The sequence below is a fragment of the Lolium perenne genome, chromosome 7 (genome assembly GCF_019359855.2).
Source record: "Lolium perenne isolate Kyuss_39 chromosome 7, Kyuss_2.0, whole genome shotgun sequence".
Lineage (NCBI taxonomy): Eukaryota > Viridiplantae > Streptophyta > Magnoliopsida > Poales > Poaceae > Lolium > Lolium perenne.
Genome location: NC_067250.2, coordinates 175,692,404 through 175,716,293, shown reverse-complemented (window position 1 = coordinate 175,716,293; position 23,890 = coordinate 175,692,404).

Genomic DNA, 23,890 nt, shown 5'->3' with positions numbered 1-23,890 from the left:
TGCAGTGGCTAATTAACATTGATCAAACTTCAATCTTGTTCCACACTTATTTTGGTTCACTAAGGTTGATAACAAGCATTAATGTAGAACAAAAAGTAGCAAAATTGAAAACTAGGTACTGCATCACCGATAGGTTGTAGCAAAACAAAAAAAAACTAGGTTGTAGTGCTGCTGTAGTCAAATAGAATTTCAAGAACACCTCAATTTGCTTTGTAACAGAGAGTCAAAAGAGGGTTAGTATGAATGCAGTAGCAAATAAAAATGAACAAGCTAATGTTGTAGCAAATGAATGTAGTAGAAATTTAGAGATAAAAAGCTACTTTCTATTGTTGAATTGCTTCCTGACTTGGAGTAATAAACCACTGCATCTAAATAAATGCTATCAAGAATAATGTTGTAGAAAAATAAATGTCGTCAAGAATAATGCAAAATAAATGATGTCAAGCTTGCTATTTTTTTAATTCATTGCTTGCTATTTTTTTAATTCATTGCTTGCAGTAGAGCTAATAAAGTTCTTGAAGTTCTCTCTGAAAAAGAATGAAGTTTGTTTAAATGAATATTAAGGTGAAGCTGCTACTACTCTGTTGATGTACATGGTTCAATAAAATGAACAATGCAGTAGGTTTTTCAATACAATGTAGTAGGTTTTTTAATAAAATGAAATGCTACTGCCTAGTTGATTTTGAATTGATGCTAGGATTTGTTGGCAGTAGAAAATTTAGGTTTAGAAAATGAAAATGCTTGGGTTAATAAAATGAAATGCTACTGCCTAGGATTTGTTGATTTTGAATTACTGCTTGGGGTTTCAAGATAATAATGCTACTAGTACATGAAATGCTACTGTTTGAATTTTATGAAATGATCATGCTCATGCTCCCTGGTTGCAAGATGAGAATGCATAGATGGTTTTAGTTCACCTCTGGCCACCTCTGCCCTAGCAAGAATATTCCTCTGAACCAAAAATGCCTCTGCCTAGCAAGAACCATCAGTACATTGTCTCTGATCCTGACCAAATATGACAGATTTTGAAGAATATTCCTGAACCAAAAATGGACAGTCTCTCCTGACCTATTTTGGGGAATATTCCCAATGGCTTGTCTCTGACCCATTTTGGAGAATATTCTCCCTCTTGTGGATTGACATCACAATTCAAAAAAAAAGAAACTGATGGCATTGTCCTATGTAACACAACTGTTCAGCTTGTGTTCTCATACCCTCTGTGCATGCCCTCCATCCTATGTAAATGCCTAGTGTAGTGAACCAGAAAACCACACCAAACATGGACAACCTGTCCTGGAGTGCAAAGAGGAGGAGCACTGGCTCCAGTGGTGCCTCTGGCTCTAGGGATGCCACTGTTTCCAAGACTTTTTCTATGGGTAGGGCAGACAAGGAGTTGCTAGTGTATCGTAGGAAAAGTGTGCAAGAGAGGGAAGCTTCTGCTGCCAGGTTCAGGGAAGAAGAAGCAGCAGATGGCTTGAACCAGCTAGGTGTGTTCACATACACTACACAAGTTCTTCCAGTTCCAAAATCCAGACCTAAGCCCATTCCCAAACTGAAAAAGTATAAGCATCAGTTGAGGGAAGGAGGACCCACAGAGGTGTTGCCCTACTATGTAGAACCAAATCTTGAAGAAAAGGTTAAAGCTGGAGTTATCTTGTGCTGGCTGAGGAAGGGCATGAAAAAAATCAAAGATTTGGTATCCTAGTTTGTTGTAGTTTCAGCCATCTAGTTTTAGTGTGTCCTAGTTTGTCTGAATAATTATGTAATGTAAGGGTTGATGTAATGCTTCCATGCAATGATGAATAAAAGGGTTTATGTAATGCTTCTATGCAGATGGTAGGAAATAATGTATGTAATGTAAGGTTAAATGATGCTCATGCTCACATGTTCAAGCTAATGATGCTACTTTGGTTAGTGCTACTGTAAGTATAAGTGGTTAGTGCTACTGTAAGTATAAGTGTAATGCTCCAGGTTTTGATGCTCCAGGTTTTGATGCAGTTGTATGCTTCAGGTTTTGATGCTTCAGATTTTGATGTAGTTGTAGCTCCAGGGTTTGATGCTTCAGGTTATTGATGCTCCAGGTTTTGTTGTAGATGCTCTAGGTTTTGATGCTTCAGTTTTTTGATGCTCCAGGTTTTGATGTAGTTGTAGCTCCAGGTTTTGATGTAGTAGTATTTGGATACAATTTTGTATGATGATGAACATGGTTAGAATCTGTGAATATGGTGATGAATGTGGGCTCCAGGTTTTGCAGGGATTTCATTGAGTTGCCCATTTCCCCCGAAGCGTTGATTCACTTCCGTTTCGGTTGAGAAACGGGCAGTCCTACGTAGCAAAATAAGCAAAGGTCATGCCGAAATTTTGAATTTTTTGGTTGACTTTTGTACTAACTTTTTGCCTCTTTTTAATGAAGTGCAAATAAACATGTCGGGCAGCACTTCTAGGCCCAGGAGCCAGAACGAAGAAGAGAGAGAGGCCAACAAGGACTTCTGGGAGGGCTATGAGCGGCCCCAGAAGGCTGCCGCCGAGTCGACCGGCGATGAGGAAGAGGGCCGGGACGCCGCCTCCAAGGGAGAGGGCCGGGGGGCCGCCGACGACACCGACGAGGGCCGGGACGCCGCCTCCGAGGGAGAGGGCCGGGGGGCCGCCGCCGACACCGGCGACGATGACGATACCTGGGACGACGCCACCGAGACCGGTGAAGATAACGCGGCCAACCGCACGGAAGGTGATAGCGGCGGCAACCCTCAGTAGGGTAAGAAGAAGAGGACGGAGAGGAGGGCAAGGAGGGATCGGAGGCTGCAAGTGCTCGCCAACGTCACCGATGCTTTCACGGTAGTCTCCGAAAGTGGCCTACCGATGGAGCCTTCGTGGGTTGCCAAAGGGTACGGCATGCAACTAGGATGCATCGTCCGTGAAACCGTGCCGATCCTAACTCAGGACCTCAGAAGCAAGGAGAATGCGGCTATCGCCCAATCCCTCCTCTAGAAGCTTCACCAACGATACACGTTCCCGGAGCCGTTCAATAAGAAGGTGGACTCTTTAGCTCTCACGAAGATGAGCACCGCCTTGAGCAGCTGGAAGAACCGACTGAAGAACAAGATCGAGGCCGGTGAAAGCTGGGAGAGGATAAGTAGCAAATACCCGTCGCTCTCCTTAGAAGACTTTAATCCATTCAAGTCTTACTTAGAGACTGACACTGTTAAAAAATGGACCGCCTGGGGGAAGAAAATGCGGGATTTGAACTTAGGGACCCACCATTGCGGAAGCGGCGGTTACAGAGGAAACCAGCCCACTTGGGACAAGGAGGATGCCGAGATGGTACGTCTGGGGAAAGAAAACCCCTGGCACAAAATCGAGGACGTACAGGCTAGGAACTTCGTCCGGTCCCGCTACTACTTAGACTGGAAGACGGGGGAATTTATTACGGATCACAAAGACGTGAAGAATTTCGAGAATTACCTGGTAAGGATAGCCTATATTATTTCGCTCATCTCATTAGGCAATGAAGCCAAATGGGCTAACCTTAAGTTCCTTTGTCTGAAGGATGATGAGTTGAAGGCTAGTTGTACGGCTGGCCCGTCGTCCCAGGGGTCGACGGAACCGTGGGACACGCCTTTCAACAGGGCGACGAACAAATACAAGGAGAGGGAGCTGGACAGGCCACCGACGTCGGGTGGCCGTGTGTCCGGCTTTGGCACAAGTATGAAGCTATCCGAGTACTACGGATCGGATGCCAAGATGAGAAAGCTGGAGAGGAGGTCGTCGGCTAAGGATAAATCCGAGGTTCAGGAGCTGAAGAATAAGGTGGAGTCAATAGAGAAGCTAGTGGCCGAAAAGCCTGTGGAGAACACGGAGATGATGAACAAGTTATTGGACGAGAAGATCCGGCAGATCATCCCCCTGGGTTGATGGAGGGGTTAGCTGCTTGGAATGCGGGAGGTCAAGTGGGGCCGATACATGTGCCCAGCATCAGCGACAGCAACTCAAGCTTCCACGTGTCGCTGACGTCGCCGCTCCACCCGACGCCGCAGCTTCAACCACCGCCGCAGCTCCAACTGGTCGCATCGACGCCCCCAACCGCCGCCCTTGTATCGACAGTAGCCGAGATCGACGCCATCCAGAAGGTAAACTCATTAGTTACTCCTTCGCGTCATCTTCTTTAACTATATATGCTATTCGTGACTGCCATCGCACGATGCCCAACATGGCGCCCCTGACTCAGGATGAACAGTGCATACTTCTGCAAACGGTGGAGCCCGGCGGCAAGTTGGTGGAAGTTGCTAGCGGCATCGTCATGGCTTCCCGTGTTATGCACGGCAATGTATTGGCGGAAAACGTGGTGAAGGTCAAGTTGGTAATGGTAGTGCCGGAGTACCGCTACGCCATCCCCCCTTTCAACCTTCGGGCATAGACGAGGGCGACGTTTTGTCCCTTGGGGATTGCACCTCATGGCTTATGAAATGGCCGAAGAACCAGATTTGTCTGGGGGGGGGGGTCTTCCGAGTGCTAAGAAAAGCATCGGCGCCACCTCCCCTATCATCCGGCCCAAGATCGCCAGCGCCGACGACACCCTTAAGGAAACGGCGGTCGCCGCCCCCACTACCCTGAAGGAACCGGCGGTCGCTACCGCCACCCGGAAGGAACCGACGATCGTCGCCACCACCACACGCCACAAACAGTTGTTGGGAGCGCTAACGCAACGACCGTCGACCAGACGCAACGTACGCCAAGCGGCGGCATCGCAACCGCCACCACCTAAGGTCCAGGACATGGCGCCACTTGATGGCAACGATGTAGATGATGATGATGACATCGATGCCTACATCAACACTGGCGCCTGCAGCCAAGATATGTACATGCCTCCTATGGATGAACAAGCCTTCCGCACTCACAGCGATCATCTTGGTCGTCCCACTACAGTCACGAAGCAGCGCCTGGTCTTCACGGGTTTTTCTGAACACACTCCTCCGGAGGCTGGCAATCCAGCTCAAGTCAAGCCTGCTACCGTTTTCAGCCCTAACACGCTGCGTAAGACGATCATCGGGGAGCCACCCAAATCAACCCCAGCAACCTCAGAAGCACCACCAGCACCGACCCCAGCAGCACCCGAAGCACCACCATCAGCACCACCAGCACCCCCAGTAGGTCAGGTGAAGAAGGCAAGGAAGAGAGGAGCCAAGAAGGGCGCATCTTCGAGCCAGCCTGCTCCTAAGAGGATCCGGGCCGACGACATGGTACCACCTACACCGGATGGCTTGCCCCGGTGTCATGAAGCTGGTAAACCGATACTGCCTCCGGACATGGAACACCTCGCAAGTGGACCAATGCTCCCTTTGCAGCACTCTATTAATTATCTAGAGAGCGTCCTTCTTAAAGAAAAGGATCCAAATTACCCGGTGTTCTCGGTCAAGGTGCCGTCCGACCAGAACTTCGTCCATGAAGACCCCGTGGATATCTTCTTCATAGCGTTCGAGGATGTCTTCAATCTATTTCACTCGAAACAGCTCGACTATAACTTGGTCCGCCTATACGCGATCAATCTTCAGATGAAGATCAACAAAGAGAGACCCCGCCACATCGCGGTAGAGGATCCCTACTACATGCGCGATAGCCAGCTCCAGGACGGCTCAAGGACACGGACCAAGGCGATGCGGTACCTCCAGAACTTCATGCTCATGTACAAAGAGAGCAACACCATTCTTCTGCCTGTCTTTCCCGAGTAAGTACACATCTGCTCACGGCCGTCGTAACTTATGCTTTCTTATATATTTCTTCCATTTCCGATCATTTCCAACATTCCATTTCAATTGCATGTGTTGAGCAGGGACAAATACTGCACACTCATCATCCTAGAACCAAAGTGGGCACTAGCCCAGTATTTCGACTCGTCGAGTACGACGATGAAGAAAGACTACAAGAGAATAAGGGGTGTTCTCGATGAGGCTATCCTTGGCTACTCCAAAAATGGAGGCACCTTCGACAAGAATGGGCAATATATCAGGCCGGACACTAAAAAGCTCGGGTTCAAGCACGTGATCGACTTCCCTTGTATCAAGCAGCCAGCTGGCAGCATTAAGGAGGCCTTCTATGTCCTCCATCACCTTAAAGGGTTTGTTGAGGATGCAGAGATGATGTCTCTGCCACCTAGTAAGCGAGACCCCATTAAAATGTCGAGGCAAATCAATGATGATGATCTTAGAGAAGACTTCCATCGCATCCAAGTAAAGCTCTCGGAAATTATCTTACAAGATGTATCCAACGAATCGGGGCTCTTACACCAACTCAGAGGGTTGTCTAGGAGGGATATCGAAGAAAGCCTACATAGGCAGGGTGATGGAAGGACGTGGACGACGAAGGACTTGTACAAGCCGTTCCCGGAGCCGCTCAAGAAGACGTCTCGTTGACCGAGGCCGGTGTGCCTAGCGTTACTTTTAATCGATGGACAATTTGTGCCGTGTTGTAAACTAAACTTGCTTAATTTGCTCGAAACGGTGGTCGTCGTTGTTGGACTTCAATTACTATTGTAGTCGTTATCGTTGAACCATATTACTTATGTGATACCAATGCTATATGTATTTTAGGTTTATTATTATTTCCTTGCTTTAATTCTTGTGAATATGTATGCATGTGAACCCTCTAACTCTTTCCATTGCGTTATATACTAATATGCCTTGTGTCCATAGAGATGACGTACTATGTCGTGTTCGAGGGGCGGGTTCCAGGAGTGTACGAGGAGTGGGAGGAGTGCAAGAAACAGGTGCACAAGTTCAGCGGCAACTGCTACAAAGGGTATCCGACTAGACACGAGGCGGTTGCCAAGTGGAGGAAGCACCAAGCGAACAAGAGCAAGATGAAAACCTTCCTTGTGCTCTCGCTCTTGCTCACCACCGTCGCGGCGGGTACTCTATTTCATCCTAGTGTAGGTGGCGGCTGGTGTCACTTCATTTGTATCTAGAGATGATGAACTTAATTAATTTGCATAGATTATGAGTTGTATGGAGCTATATGTATAACTCGATCGGGCTCTAAGTAATGTGATGATGATGTGATGATTATATATGTCCATATTATATCTGTCTATATTATATCAGTATATAACCTGTATACGGTGTATAAAACCAGTATAAAACCTGTATAATACACCAGGGAGCACAAAATCGAGTATACCTGTAGATTGTTCTGTGGCGCACCAAAACATAATTCTGTGGCGCACCTATTTCTGTGGCGCAGCTATACACATGCGCCACAGAACTACTTATTTATGTGGCGCACCAGTCACAGTGCGCCAGAGAAACCTCAATTCTGTGGCGCATGGCCAGGTGCGCCACAGAAACCTTATTTTTGTGGCGAAGTTTCTATGGCGCACCTCCCATGCGCCACAGAATCTCATTTCCGTGCGCCACTAATGAGGCTTTTCCTACTAGTGACTGGCCCCTGGTTTGTATTGAACTCGTGGATCATGGAGGCCGTAGTAGTTGCCAATGTCTGCGTGGACTGATCGGACTCCTCGTTAGAAGAGGAGTCAAGGACCTCCGCGCGGAACTTGTCCAGCATCTGTCACATGTCCATCTGCGTGGGTACGAATTGCGGATCAATGGCCGTGCACAATAGCACCGAAAACAGGAGTAAGAAACCTATCGGCGCAGTTGACCAAACAGGTCGAGGGCTGCGAGGCCGGGCAGCGCAACCGGCAACGTTTGGCCCCAAAACAGGCGACAGTTGCGCGCCGGAGCCTACCCCGAATATGATCCTTCTCTCCCGCGTGGCGAGAACCGAGCCGACGACGAGTACTGCGGCGCTGCAGTGGGACAGCGGCGGGTGGGGTTGGGGTAGTGGCGTCGCACTAGGGCAGCAAAGAAGGGTAAAAAAACAAATCGAAGCGCTCGATTTTGTTGTCCCTGATTTTTGTGACCGGGTAAGAAAAGGAGGACGCTCCGCACGACCGCGGAGACGCAAACCTGGCGCATATTTAGACCAGGTTTGCGTCGCCTCGAACGGTCCAGTCACTTTGCGTCGCCCCGTTGGAGCAGAAACCAAACACATTTTTGGTCACGGTGGACGCAAACAGACGCTCACCCCGTTGGAGATGCCCTAAGGCGATAGACATGAAAAGCAGACCGCAGGACTGGATCACAATGTGCTTGATCTTCTTCGGGACTTCTTTGTCCACGCTTCCAGTGAAATCCTGTATGGATTCCGAGGCTTGTGACCACGAGGGTGTGAGACCTGGGACACCAACAACAGCGACAAACAAAATACATAGGTGATGATGTGGACTGGGCATGAAATGGAGTGACGGGTGAGAGAATGAAATAAGAGGGGAAAGGGGTAGGCAAAGGAGAGTGAACTGATCCACCCATCATAATATAGCATGGCGTTGTTTATCGATTATGTCCAACACATTTTGGCCAGTTCATATAGGTTGTGGCGGTGTGGGAGTGTCGGACACTATATTAAACCGTGACTGACACATTTTACCTGTTGGAGCAGCAACCAGGTGACACATTTTAGAAAGGCTATTAGGAGCGACTCGCTCTGGTTAAAATCCAAGCCAATTACGCACGACAACACTTCCCACCCTAAGTGTGGTCAACAATACTATCTCTAGCAAGTCATAAACGCGACAAGCAAATAACAAGAAACGATAAAAGAAAACGCAGCGGAGACACGAGATTTAACGTGGAAAAACTCCTTCCAACATAGAAGGGAAAACAACCACGGACGTCATCCAGCAAAACTTCACTATATCTTGTAGTCTTTACAAACGCCGTGGGTTTTTATAATCTGATAAAACCCTCGCTCCGCTCGTCAGAAGTTAGCCTCCCTTTAATATATGAATTTGGACACAATATAACAAACTCCACCTTGAGACAAATTCCATCTTGTAGCATGAACTTCAACAAGCTCATGAACAATAAAAAAAAACACTTGCTGGCGCTAACAGCCACTTGGGCTAAACAGTTATACCAACCAAGCTTGAGCAAAGCTCAAACGTGGAAACAGAAACTGACTTTGTCATCATATCAGCAGGATTATCATGAGTACTTATCTTGCATACCTTCAGTTTACCTTGTGCAACAATATCGCGAACATAATGGTACTTCATATCAATGTGATTTGTCCTCTAATGGAACATTTGATCTTTAGTAAGATATATTGCACTTTGACTGTCAGAAAATAAGTTAATGCAAGAATCATCTCCATAAAGCTCAGCATACAAACCTTTCAACCATACATACTCTTTGCCAGCTTCAACAATAGCCATATGTTTGGATTCGGTTGTAGATTGGGCAACAACAGGTTGTACGTTGCCTTACAAGTCACATCACATCCACCAACAGCGAACACATAACCTGTCAACACCCGGATTTTTATGTCAAGATGCCTATTATGCCATTCATCGCAATCCCAGAAATATTGTTGTTGCGAGGCATAATAGTCGAATATCATAGTCATCATTCATTACAAACCATATTGTCTTACAACTTGAATCACATGATCCATATTACACGAATAGTTGATCTATTGATCAACGAACAAACATAAGTTCATAGCGGAAGCGTAAGTAGAAATGGACTCTCTAGTCCACAGGCCAACGCTTGACGTCGGAAGACTCCTAGTTGTCGTAGGCGTCATGCTGGTCATCTTCTTGGTAGTTTTGTTCATCTTCATACTCTGGCCATTTGAATAGCCAGGGACAAAGCCGTGAGTACTTTAAGTACTCGCAAACTAATAATAGTGTAAGTGCTAACAATTCCAGTAAGGGGTGCTAAGCTCTAGTTTAATTTGCATAAAGCCAATTTTAGTTCACAAGTATTTGAGAAAAGACTTCTTCATGTGCTAACTAACTCATGTGGGAACATTAGTATCATTCCCACAACTCAATTGCGATTCAAAAACAAGTCACTATTCACCATTCACTTCACCAACACTTTCAAGAATCTAACATCGGAAAGTGTATGGCCTTTCCAACCGTCCGTAACCGTGGACACGGCTATTCGAATAGGTTTACACTCTGCAGAGGTTGCACACTTGTGCCACAACATTTGATTTCATCCGTCGGGATAACCCCGAATCATCGTAACACAGTACGCGGATCATCAACCATAACCTTTCACTTACAAACCCTAGTATGAGCACCTCTCCCCATGAGTTTGGCCTCCCAGTGAAGACCCACTGTCAACCTGGGAACTGCACAGGGCTTGGCCGTACATTTCACCTCAATTCACTTCATTTCTCAACAACGGAGGCAGCCTCGGCATAACCCCTATGATGTGTGTTCAGAGGGAACCCATACTAAGGTGCATAAATTTCCAGTTAAGCCCTACCCATAATCAGGTATTGTGGGGGTACTCAAAATTGGAAAGGTATCGCATTCAAACCAATATCAGTTTTAATCAAAAATCACCATCTTCTCCAAGTCATATTCACCTTCAAAATCATTCAATGTAATGACTCATCGTTCCAAGGTTTCAAATTCATTTCAAGTCACATGTTCCCATCTAGAGTAGTCAAGTTTTAGTATTTAGCACTAGCACTAATCCTGAGGGGTGCTATCTTTCTTGGCTAGCTTGAGACTAACTTTGCTACTCTAGTAACCTCCTTTAACTTAGACCAAAGTTAACTATAAAAGTAACTCATTAAATAAACAAGTAAAAACTTGTATGGTAAAAACTTGGGATAGGATTGTGGTAAGAAAGGTAAGACTAATGGTGCCTTGCCCCAAAAGGGCTTTGCACTTTGCAAGAATATTAGCTTGCCTTGGTAATGGTCAAAGTTCTCCTCTTCCTCCTCTTGGTAGCAACCTTCCTCTTCCTGGTATTCTCTGGTGCTAGCATCTAAATTCGAATACGAGGTATAATCACTCAACATGTTCAAGAGCTATACTAAGCACCACATGCATTCACACAAACTATTCTAATTACACACTTAACACAATTAGGTGCATTGGTTTTCTTTCTTGAGGAAAAATAATTTACTCTCATTACATATGTAAATGACAGTTTCCATTTAGTGTTGGAGGAAATAATTTCCTATCATTGAATCTTCTTAAGATTTAACTTCCTCCATAATCATGCATGAAATTATGTTGACCTAAGTCAACCATTCATCATCATCATTTGGGAAAATGATTTAAATGAGGTAAGATACCTCATACAATTTAACAATTCTAAATATGATTTAAAATCACCAAGTATTTCATGTGAGAGTATTTGACCAGGGGTCCGAACTTCATATGAAAGTACTTGGGACAAGATTTAAATGAAGTGAAACACTTCATATGATTTGCATAATAGTTTTGGACAATATCACTTAATTAAACTAGCCATATAGTCCTTTATTTCAACTAGCTAGGCCATGATCACTCAAAGTGACCACACCATATTTTTGCAGAAACAATTAGTGTAAGTGAAATGTGAGCTATGAGAGTTGAAATCAACCCAATATCATTTTTGGTTGATTTTTAATAATTGTCTGAAGTCACAAAAGGCCCTGCCTTGTACACCAAATCTAGGGTTGAGACCAGTGGCATTGTTTAGATAATTTCATGGGCTTTCCAGAGATATAAAGTTTGCTAAATTTGGTGCAGTAGATTTGAAACTATTCAAATTTAAAGTTGACATCAGTATTGGATTTGAGCTGAAACAATTTAAATGGAATTTGAATTCCTGGGCCGCGCGGGAAAAACCTACGGGCCCAAAATGATTCAAACAGAGAAACTCGGCCCAGCAACGCGACCAGCGCGAGTGGGCCGTCTGACGAGGTGGGGTCCACCCGTCAGCGTCTCTTAAAACAGCGAATTGGTACGAGTGAGGAGGAGTGTTGGATTAGAACAGAGATCAACGGCGCACAGGCATCATCGTCTCCGACGAGATGCCGCAGCTCTGGCGGCGAACCTAGGGGGTCGGAGGGAGTACCAGGGCTCCGGCGGTCGGCGGCGAGGTTCACGGCGATGTTGTCGACGGTTCTGAAGCGGCTGGTACAAGTGGCGGCGCTTGGGGAGGCTTGAATCGACGGCTGCAACCTGTTCAGAGCATCCTGGCGGCCCTCTGGGCGACGGCAGCGTGGTCGGACGGTGCCTAACGCTGTCGGGCGGTCGCGGAGTGTGGCGCGGCAGTAGCGGGAGGTGGTCGTCGTCTCCGGCGGCGGCGGGCACGGGTCTGCGTCGTGTGCGTGTCCTGCATGTTCGCGGTGGCATGGCAAGGCTCGAGGTGAAGAAAGGGGGCCAGAGATGGAGCGAGGCGGCGAGTCGACATGTGGTCGCGGCGCGCGCGTCGGCAGACATGCGATGGCATGGCCATGCCGCTCCTGTCGCACCAGTGCACCGCGGGCGCGTGCTGGCCTGGGCTCTGTGGTCCACCATTCGACCAATGGCGCAGGTGAGCTTGCTCAGGGGACAAAGGGGAGGCAGTAGGGCAAGGTGGTCGGTGCTAGGGTTGAGAGAAGAGAGGGAGAGCAAGAGGGCATGTCCATGGCCGGCATGGTTAGGGTTTGCCATGTGTGTCCCTCCTCCTAGGTTTGCTATGCAAGTGTGAGGTGGAGAGGGAACCAGGGGACAAGGTAGAGCTCAAGTGGTGTAGTTAGGGTTGGCTAAACACTATTTGCAATAGTGTTGAAGATTTGCCATAATTGAAATTTGCAAACTTTGCCAAATTTGGTTGAGCTCATGTGGTTCCAAAATTTCAAAATGGTGCATTTGGATAAGTTGCAAATGACAAGAGACAAATACAAGTGGTGGTGGAATTTTAAAAATCAAAGAAATGCAAAATTGCAAAATATGAGATTGTTAACAAAGTTAAAAAGTCTCAACTTTGCATGAGCATAGTTTTTGATCCAAGATGATTTTGGTATGGTGGTCTTTACAAAAGTTGTTCACCTTGATGTGCTCTTGGATGAGGTGCAAAGAATTGGGAAAGTTTAGTTTGAAAAACTTGAAATACAAGGGCTCAAAATAGTGACCAGAATATAAATGGCAGATTTGACCATTATCATATGTGATCACAATTTGAGTTTGGATTTGATTTGATTTGTGTTTCTTTGATTCCAAAAGTTGTAATAAGTGGTTAGTAACTAATGGTGAAGGTCAAATTGGTCTAGGGTAAAGATTTGCAAAAATGGCATAAGCCATTTGTTAGGGTTTTAGGGTTTTGTTCTTATTTGATTTCTTTCTCTTTTTGGTTTATTTGGTTTGTGATCTTCACTTGGTCACTTTAGGGTTTTAGGGTTTATCACATAAGCATACTAACAATCCTCATGGCATATCACTCAAAATGCACAAGTCCTATGCATGGCACTATATGCAAATAAAAGTTTTTGTTGGTTCTAAATTTTGGATCTCTGGAATTCTTCTTCTTCCCCTTATTGAAATTTGGGATGTTACATAACCTGTGAGGGATCTTCTCTTATCCAAATCGGCAGCAAAATCTGAATCCACATATCCTACGAGTTCCCCACCGGTCTTGCCAAACTTCAAGCAAGCTTTGGATGTGCCACGAAGGTACCTGAAAATCTATTGAACAGTTTTCCAATGTTCTTTACCAAGATTAGCCATGTATGGACTGACCAAACTCATAGCATATGACAAATCAGGGCGAGAACAGACCATGGCATACATCAAGGAACCAACAACACTAGAATATGGAACTCGTGACATGTACTCAATATCTCCATCAGTACTAGAACATTGCAATGCTGACAATTTAAAGTGAGAAGGAATAGGTGTACTAACAGACTTTGCATCATGCATATTAAAACGATGAAGAACTTTCTGAATATAATTTTAATGACTAAGAAATAGCACACTAGATTTTCTGTCTCTTGTAATTTCCATACCTAGTATTTTCTTAGCAGCACCAAGATCCTTCGTCTCAAACTCACTACTTAATTGTGACTTTCAAGTAGTGATCTCTTTCTTGCCGTTGGTAGCAATAGACATATAAAAACAATTATATTAGTGATCCATTAACAAACTTGATATAAACACAACTATCATACTGAGATATCTTAAACTTATGTGCAATCATAAATGAATCAAACCTTTTGTACCACTGTCTTGGAGACTGTTTCAAACCACTAAGGGACCTTTTCAACTTGCAAACAAGATCCTCCTTACCAGGCACAACAAAACCTTCAGGTTGGTCCATGTATATCCCCTCCTCAAGATCACCATGCAGAAAAGCGGTTTTTACATCTAGCCGCTCAAGCTCAAGATCATGCATAGCCACAATACCAAAGAATGCATGAATGGAACTATGCTTCACAACCGGAGATAATACAACATTATAATCAATACCTAAAATTTGGCTGAAACCTTTTGCTACTAACCTTGCCTTAAACTTGGGAGGCTCATTAGAAGACGAAACTTCCTTTCTTTTAAGTATGCAATTACAGCGGACTGATACGTCTCAAACGTATCTATAATTTTTTATGCTCCATGCTTGTTTTACACCAATTCATATATGTTTTGCTTACACTTTGTTGCACTTTTACATGATTTTCGACACTAACCTATTAACAAGATGCCACAGTGCCAGTTCCCTGTTTTCTGCTATTTTTGTATTTCAGAAAAGTTATACAGGAAATATTCTCGGAATTGGACGAAACAAAAGACGAAAGTCAATATTTTACCAAAACGAAGACGAAGTCCGAAGGGGGTCAAAGAGGCGCAGCAGGGCGCCCAAACCACCCCTAGGCGCGGCCTGGACCTGGCCCGCGCCTCGGGTAGGTGTGGGGCCACCTGGCACCCCACCGACCTAAATCCTCCGCCTATATAAAGCCTTCGATGAGAAAACCCAGAATATACAAGCCTCCATCCACGAAAAGTTTCGTCGCCGGCGCCATCGTCCAGACAAGTTTTGGGTGTTAGAAGTTCCTGTTTCGGCACCCTGCCGGGAGAGGGATTGACCCCCGGAGCCATCTCCATCGACTCCACGGCCTCCACTTCGACTGCAAGATGGTTCGTGAGTTGTTCCCCCTGGACTATGGGTTCTTGGCTATAGCTAGTTGGTACTCTCTCTCCCATGTACTTCAGTATAATGATCTCATGAGCTGCCTTACATGATTGAGATCCATATGATGTAATCGGTGTTTTGTTTGTTGGGATCCGATAAATTGTGGAATTGTCATCAGATTGTTCATCATATTATCATACTACTGTTATTTAAGATCTTGCATGCTCTCCGATACTTGTAGTTACCTTGATCAAGTAGTTGCATTTATCTCCAAGAGGGAGTATTTATGCTCGATAGTGGGTTCATGACTCTAGTTTTCTGGAAGAGTGACTTTAACTTCTAAGATTGTAGATGTGTTGTTGCTACTAGGAAGAAAACAACAATGTTTTGTCTATGGATGATTCTATTTTTTACTTTACACATATTGCTTAATGCGATAGTCTGTTGCTTGCAGCTTAATATTGAAAGGGGTTCGGATGATAACCTGAAGATGGATTATTAGTCATAGACGTAGTTGGATTACGGTCTATGTATTATGTTGTAATGCCCAATTAAATACTACAGTAACCTTTATCTATCATAGCATGCATGGTCATGCCCTCACAATTATCAATTGCCCAACTGTAATTTGTTCACCCAACACTTGTTATCTGGAGAGTTACCACTAGTGTAGATAGCTGGGAACCCCGGTCCTTCTTTCATCATCATTTCTCTACAGTCAACTAAGCATTGGAATCCTTTCCGGTGCCATCTCATGTGTTCTACTGCTGTTGTGTTATTACTGTCATTGCTCTCATATTACTGCTGCTTTCACATCACCCCTGTTACTAGTGCTTTTTCAGGTGCAGCTGAATTGACAACTCCACTGTTAAGGCTTATAAGTATTCTTTACCACCCCTTGTGTCGAATAAATAAATTTGGGTTTTACTTCCCTCGAAGACTGTTGCGATCCCCTATACTTGTGGGTCATCAAGACTATTTTATGGCGCCGTTGCCGGGGAGGCATAACTCTACTCATTAATTCACCTGGGGAGTACACTTTACATGTCTCTCTATTTTTATGTTATTTTATTTTGTCTTGTTTAGTTTATTTTTGCTTAGTTTATTTATTTTTAGTTGTGTTTTGTTTATTTTACTTTTGTCTAGTTTATTTTTGTCTTGTTTTATTTTTCTTATATACGCAAAAATCCATAAAAATTTGAAAAATCGAAAATCTAAAAAACTGCTATTATGGAAGAACCTGGTAGACCCTCTATGGAACATTTTATAAAGTAAAGAGAATCATATAAGGGTAAAATTATGAGAGCCATGTTAAAAAAGTTGGATCTAATTGCTAAAATTTTGCTTAAACGCCGTGATATAAATTGTTGCTCTGAACAGGATACTAGATATCTTAAATTCCAATGTGTCTTTAGCAAAGAAGTTTTAATTATGAACTATCATTGGAATAACTATATTCATCTTGGGTTTGAAGAAGTAGAACAATTTTTCTTATTTATGGGAGCTTCTGAAATAGAATCCTTCATGTCTGAAAATTATGACACCTGTGTTGCTTGTAAAGACCTTAAAGAATATGTATCTTCTATCCTTGATTATTGCATATAATTTTATATCATTGATTATAAAGAGAGACTCAGTAACGCATAAGAATGTATCCATAATTTTATATCATTGATTATAAAGAGAGTGATGAACAAAAGGAGTAGCTACCCATGCCTACCTTCTAATGAGAGTAACTATTTATCCCTTACACTATTTAATTATCCTCCATGTTTGCCAAAGGAGGATGAATGTTATGTTCCTGTAGATTCTCTTGAAATATCTCCTATGAGTAAAGCTTGTGATAATAATTATGCTCTTGTTATCTATGATAATCCATGCTATTCTGATAAATGTTATGATAATCCTTTATTTGTGCCTAATTTCGAAATGCATGGTACTAAAGAGTTTTTCTTAGAAAATGTTTATGATAAAGCTCTAGATGATGGTCTAATATTGATTGATAATATTAATTGTACTACTCTTGAAAATGAGATTGGAGGGGTCTTGACTTTATCTCGGAGCCCCATACCTCTTGAGAATGATCAATCATCTTGTTATAAAACTGTTACAACGGAATAATGATCATAGGATGTTGGAGTGTTTGGGACCAACGGAATGATGCTATATTCAATGGGAATTCGCCAAATATTCAGAGATGTATTAGCAAATTCAGAACCACTTTTACTCTAACTATGCATAGAGCTAAGCCTAGTCTTAAGGAAGGGATGCAATCATGGATTGACACCCTATGAGCATGTAATAAGTGATTCACCATTGTAAATATTCACCCCATTATTTAATAGAAAATGACACAGTAGGGAGCCTTTCCCTACTGTATTTGTGTCAAAAAAAAACTGTTACAAGTGGATTTGAATGTTTTAATCCCACTATTTTTTAGCTTGATAAAAAATATGTGCTTGTAGATCATGAAAAGCATGATTTATGTGATAGTTATATTATTGAGTTTATTCATGATGCTACTGAGAATTATTATGAGAGAGGAAAATATGATTGTAGAAGTTTTCATGGTACTAAAACACCTCTCTATATGCTGAAAGTTTTGAAGTTACTCTGGTTTTATCTTCCTATGCTTGTCACTTTGTTCTTTGTGAATTTATTTGTGTACAAGATTCCCATGCATAGTAAGTGGGTTAGACTTAAATGTGTTTCATATTTCCTTCTTGATGCTCTCTTTTACTTCAATTCATATTTCTTATGTGACCATCTTCTCAAATTATTGAGCTTCGCTAAAAAGCATTAAAGAAAAGCGCTTATGGGAGACAACCCATTGTTTTATGGGATTTCTATTTTCGTGCCCTCGGGTCCTTACTTGTGCTCAATTTTCCCTAGCTCCTTAGTTTTTCCTCAGTTTTCCCCAAGACCTTGTCTAAAACCCGCAGAAGGAGCTCGGACGGAAGGAATCCGTTAAGTTGGTCGTTCCGTGCTGACGAGTGGGGTCGTGTCGTTTGTGGGGCCGCGTCGTGTGGGGCTGGTAGGAAGGAACCGCGTGGGACAGGACGAGACCATGTTTGTGTGGCCGTAGTGTGTGGGGCCGTAGCGTGTGGAGCCGTAGCGTGTGGAGCCGTGTGGGTCCGGGACGTGGGCACGAGTGGTTTCTGTCTCTTTCGCCCAGATTAGCAGTTTTCAATGTACCTTTTTCCTCTCTCTCGCTCGATCTCATTCATATTTGATAGCCCAAATTGGTAGCAAATCTAGAGCAGCTTCTCCTTCTGTTTTTTAACGACATTCATTTCTTTATGCCTTCGTTTTTACCCAATCAGGTAGGAAATCTAGGGCACAAATCCAGAAAAAATATAGGATAAGTTGCATACAGCAGCCAACATAGCATAGATATATTCACGACAGATCCAACAGTAGTACCGATAGAACCCTACAACATAAGCTACATTTTACATGAATTTAAGTTGCTCTACAGATAGAGCAGTCACATACAGAGAGTGCAGTAGGCATGTTCAACGCCTCCAGGTTGCGCCTGTGACTCGCCTGGAGGTTGTGCAGGTGAATCCCAAGTGCTTTGTGTTTGGCCATGAACGCATGCACGTTCACCGTCATTCCAACTCTAGCGCCGCATCTGCCAATGGATTCAGCATGGTTCACCAGGCAGTTGAAGTCGGTGGCGCGGAGCTTCCTATTGCAGAAGGGGCACTTGTAAATGCCTCGAGAAAAGGGGCCATCGTAATTGCCGGACTGCAGCCTCCTGAGGACGTGGCGAGTCTTGGTGTGGAAGGACTCGTCGTCGCTGTCGACGTCGCTGCTCTGCACCTGTCATGTAGCACCAAAGATCGTGCAAAAAACACGGAGTCAATTGCAACGATGATGGAACAGAGAGTGAACAAAGATCATGCATGATAATACGGGCTTGAAAAAAAGAGGTAGCCTCAGTTGTCGAGGGTACTCCTCGGCAATGCCCTCCGATTGGGGCTTAGGGTTGATGGAATCCTGCAAGCTGACACGAGACATCGGTTCACAGACAAGCGGGGAGAGCGATTTACCCAGGTTCGGGGCCCTCGATGAGGTAAAACCCTTACGTCCTGCCTGTCTGATCTTGATTATGAAGATAATGGGTTACAATGGGGTGCCGAATAGTTCGGCTAAGATCTCATCGAGAGGCTAAGTGTACGATGACCTAGCTCTAGAATTTTGGTGGCTAAGATTGCTAAGATTGATTGTGTCCCTCGGCAGCCCCTCTCCTGGCCTTTATATAGGGGGGCAGGTCTCAAGAGGTCTAACTGAGTATGACTATGTTTACAGTAGTTTTAAATCTAATCTTTCCTTGTTCGGCTGCTTCCTTGTCTTGCCCGTCAAGGAATCTTCTGGTGCGCCATCCAAGTGGCCCGTCTCGCCTCCAAATGCCTTCATGGGCCTCCAACTAGGTAATATGGGATAGGGCAATGTCGGTTACCCGAAGGGTAATGCCCACGTCAGTAGCCCCCGAGTGTCTAGCCAAACATAGTTCGGGTAGAGACTGAAGCATGTATCATTTCAATGTTCTTCTTCTTGATTGCTCTTGTTCATCTTGAATCAGCATCGTCTTCTTCTGTCGGGTGTGCGTCAGCGCTCCCGATGGGAGTAGCCCCCAAGTCTAGGTACGGATGCTTGCAATCCGTGCGTAGACTCAAGTTGTATCACTCGAACGTTCTACTCTGTCGAATTTTTTCTGCAAGTCTTCATAGGTCATCCGATATATTTTCCGCATGCAAGGGATGATGAGTAACGTGCCCAACTTTTGCTGGTTAACTACCGATGGAAAAACAACGTTACCATACACAGAATAAAGTCCCCGGGCATGATCCTGGAGTGCAAAAAAGTTCTGTCGGGTGCGCGTCCAGCGCTCCCGATGGGAGTAGCCCCCGAGTCTGGGCACGGGTGCTTGCAACCGGGTGCAGACTCGAGCTGAGCACTCATCTTTTCCTTCATCCTTTTTTCCTTCGAGACCTCATTTTGTCGGGTGCGCGTCCAGTGCTCCCGATGGGAGTAGCCCCCGAGTCTGGGCGCAAGACCATCCGATGTTTTTTCATTTTTCTTCGACTGCTCACAACAATCTCTATGACGTCACTGTTGACGTGATGCTGCTGTGGTTTGATTGACAAGAGTTGACCTGACGGGCGCACCCTAGTTCTGCGCGGGCAGTGTTTAGGAATTGACTAGTGCACGCGCGGCGACCGAGGCATCTCCTCGATTTTCGCACAACATGGGAATAATGGGCCGCCGGTTCCGTTCCTTCTTTAAGCGCCACGTGTACAGCTAGATCTGCTCCACCTCCCACGACGCCTGTGGAGTTATGGCCACGATCTCACACAAATTCTTACGGCATAAATAGAGGACCTCCTCATTTTTACTTTTCACGCCTCTTACTGCTCATCTTCTCGTTCAAGCCTCCCTGCCTCTTCGGTTCCTCCTTCAGAAGCTCTCTGCACACCATGGGCAAGAAGAAGAGCGCCAGCACCTCTGATGCGGTCAAAGTCAGCCGCGACTGGAGCGCCTCCGCCATTTCCAATCGTGACGTGAACAAGCTGCGCGCCCTCGGCTTCATCTCCTCATCTGACGACGATATTCGTCTTCCAGGTGCGGTTTCTCGCCCAAGGCCCCCGAAGGGCTTCACCGTCATCTTCGTCGCCTTCTTATTCCGCGGTCTCTCTCTTCCGGCCCACGAGTTCCTTCGCTCCCTTCTTTTCTTCTACGGGATTCATCTCTGGCAGCTGACCCCAAACTCCATTCTCCACCTCTCCATCTTCATCACCGTTTGTGAGGCCTTCCTTGGCATTGACCCCCACTGGGGTCTTTGGAGGAAGATCTTCTACGTGAAGCATCACAACGACAGTAATGCCCCCCCCCCCGTCGTCGGTGGCGTTGGCTTTGTCGTCAGGAAGGAGGTCGACTACTTCGACTACCCTATGAAGGAATCCGTCCAGGGCTGGCGCAACAAATGGTTCTACCTGCGAGATCCCATGGTGCCTGGGCGGCGCTCGAATCTCCCTCCCTTCGATGACGTCTTGGTAGCTCACCATAAGAAGTCCTGGTGAAACGCCCTTTCTCCCGAAGAGAGGGTGACAGCCGACAGACTGTTTGAGCAGGTCGTCGTCCTGAAGAATACGGGAGGCTTGACGATGTGCGGCACTGAAGTAGTTTCAGTGTTCTTGCAACGTCGAGTGCAGCCGCTAATGTCTCGACCCCACCAGTTATTTCTTTATACTGGCAAGGGCGACAAGTCAAGGATCAGTTCTGCCGACCTATCGGCAGATGAACTTCGGGACGAGGTTCGCCGCTTGACGTGCCTCAGTATGAAGGATAACATTGTTTTGACATCGGCTCGTCCCCCTTACGATTTTGACCATCTCCCGACTGAGGTAATTTTTGCTGCTCCCTGCGTGCTTCCATCTCTTCTTTCTTCGTTGTGCTTTACAAACTTTCCCCTTTTTTCTTAACAGGCCTCCTCCGTCGTTCAATGCTATCCTCCCTCGCCGGAAAGCGGTGTGGAACCAGAGGACGATGCTGACGATTCTGAGGGGACCGAGGATGTCCAGCAGGTCTTCGAGGACAGCGATGTCCAAGAGGACGACACTGCCGAAGATGCTGCTTTCACCAGGAGCAAACGTCGTAGGCAGATAGATGGAGATTTTATTACAACGGTTGAATCAAGTCCCAGTGAACAAGATAATGATGTCGTTGAAACTTCTCCGCCTTCGCCTGCCGACAAGGGGCCGTCAGGCTTCTTTGCTGCTGAAGATGACCTAGAACTGTGAGTATCCTTTATTTCTTCACAGCTTGTCCTTTGTCATTTGTATGCTAATCATTCTTTTTTCTCAAGTAGCTCTGATGATGATCATGTTCCTCTCGCAAAGAGGGCTAAATTATCTGTTGAAAAAACGGCATCAGCTAAGGAGCCGAATCCTTCTCCTGCCAAGTCGACACCTCCTACAAGGACGGCTGTGGAAAAAATTCCAGTGTCGAAGGTTATTCCTCCTGGCGATGCTCCTACTTCGTCGGCTGCTCGCGACCACGTAAGTATTTGATCTACCTTGTTTCGCTGAATCTTCTTCATATCAACTGAGTCTTCTTGATTTCCCTTGATGCAGCCGATTTATGCCACAGTCGATGCTGTGGTAGATTTCGCTGAGCAGTTTACCCGACTAGAGGTTGAAAACGCCCAGCTTTGGAAGACTGTCAAATCTTCGGCTGATCAGGTGCTGGAGGCCAACAGGCTTGCCACTGACGCCAAGAAGTAAAATGCCTTGCTGAAGGAGGAGTTGAAGAAGCTGAAGCAGCAGATGAAGGATGAACAGGACGCCAGGCATGCGGCAGCGGTTGCAACCTATAAGAAGGAAGGCGTCCTCCACGAATCCATCAAGGATTTATTGGGTAAAATTCATGGCACATGGTTCCTTGCTTAGTTTTTCCTTACTGGCTATTGATCTGTCTTCCTTTCAGAGGCCGCCAATATAACTGTCACTCGACGCCATCAGCTTCGGGAGGATTCCACATCCGATGCCCTTTCGCTCGCTGCTAAATCTAATGTCCAAGTCCTTGGGCTTCTGCAGAAGACTAGAGGAGCATTGTCGAGGTTGTACTCGATGATCTTCCCGAAGATGAAGCAGGACAAGACTCTTGGCGAGATGGCGGATGCTTTTCTTGTCGATTCTTCCGAGCCTGTGGAGGTACTAAAACGCCGTTCCCGCTTGTTTGGGGCGGTTCTTACTTTCCAGCTGCTAATGGGTCATGGGATGGGGTCTGACTTAGAGAAGTTATCTAAGGCATTGCCTGTGGGTGACGACAACCATTTAGTCGACCTTGAACCCTTCAAAAGATTGGCAGTAACTTGTGCCAATCAACTCCTGAAGTTGGTAGATGAAGCACAGGCCAAGCCTACTCCTGAAGCTGCCCCTGGCTCATCGTCAGCGCCTCCTTGAACTTTTTCTTCATTAATTGTAAATAAGACCAATCGTAATTTGACTTAGTCCTGTTTTATTTTGGCTCTGCTGCCAATTCGAACAATCTTTTGAATGTAACATATATGCCACGCGCTCCCGATGGGAGTTTTATGTTAATGTCGTTCTGAATCGAAGATTGTACTGCAGATTCCTTCACCTTCTTCTCGTGCCGAGCTTTTCCCAAATCCTTCGACTAACGATGAATCTGACCTTGTTCGCCGCTTACGTGACCTCTCGTTTAAATAAAGACATTACTTCTCTTCGGGCCATGGCATCGTTGGTGAAGAAAAAGGGCGAAATAGCAACTACTATTGAGCAATATGCTCTCGATGGTCTTCATGTCGCTACCGAAAGTCTGGGATGTAAGTGCTCCCCCATCTTCTGATTCCTGGCGTAGCTCGGATATTCTTTTTAACTGATATTCGTACCTTTCCAGTTGTATCTTCAGATAAATCCGAGGAGAACAAGAAGATCCATGAAAAGGTCGAGGCGATGACTGATGTTGCTCACCCGAAGCACGATTAGTGGCTGCATCGTCCGAAGGCTGTTATCATGGCGAAGTTTGAGCATCGGGTGGAGAAGGCGCATTACTACTTCGATAAATTCCACGCCCATCTCATGATGGTTTGGAAGACTTTGTTTCCTCTGGACCAGGCACCCGAAACTTTGTCTGCCCTGTTCACCCGATTCAAGTCTCCCGAGAGGATTCGATAGTTGGTGCGGAAAGAACTTCTGGCTGGTGCTGAACTTGCCTTTGCTTCAGTATTGGCATGTCATCCATCTTTAGACTTGAGAGCCGTAGCAAACACCGAGAGGAGTTTAGGCCAATATTATGATATTGCTAGAGGTCCTGTATATACCATTATCTCTCGGATGGAGTCATGCCTTGAGAGGTATCTGAGGGCCCAAGGGAACCAGGGAGCCCAGTCATGAATGTAATAACCT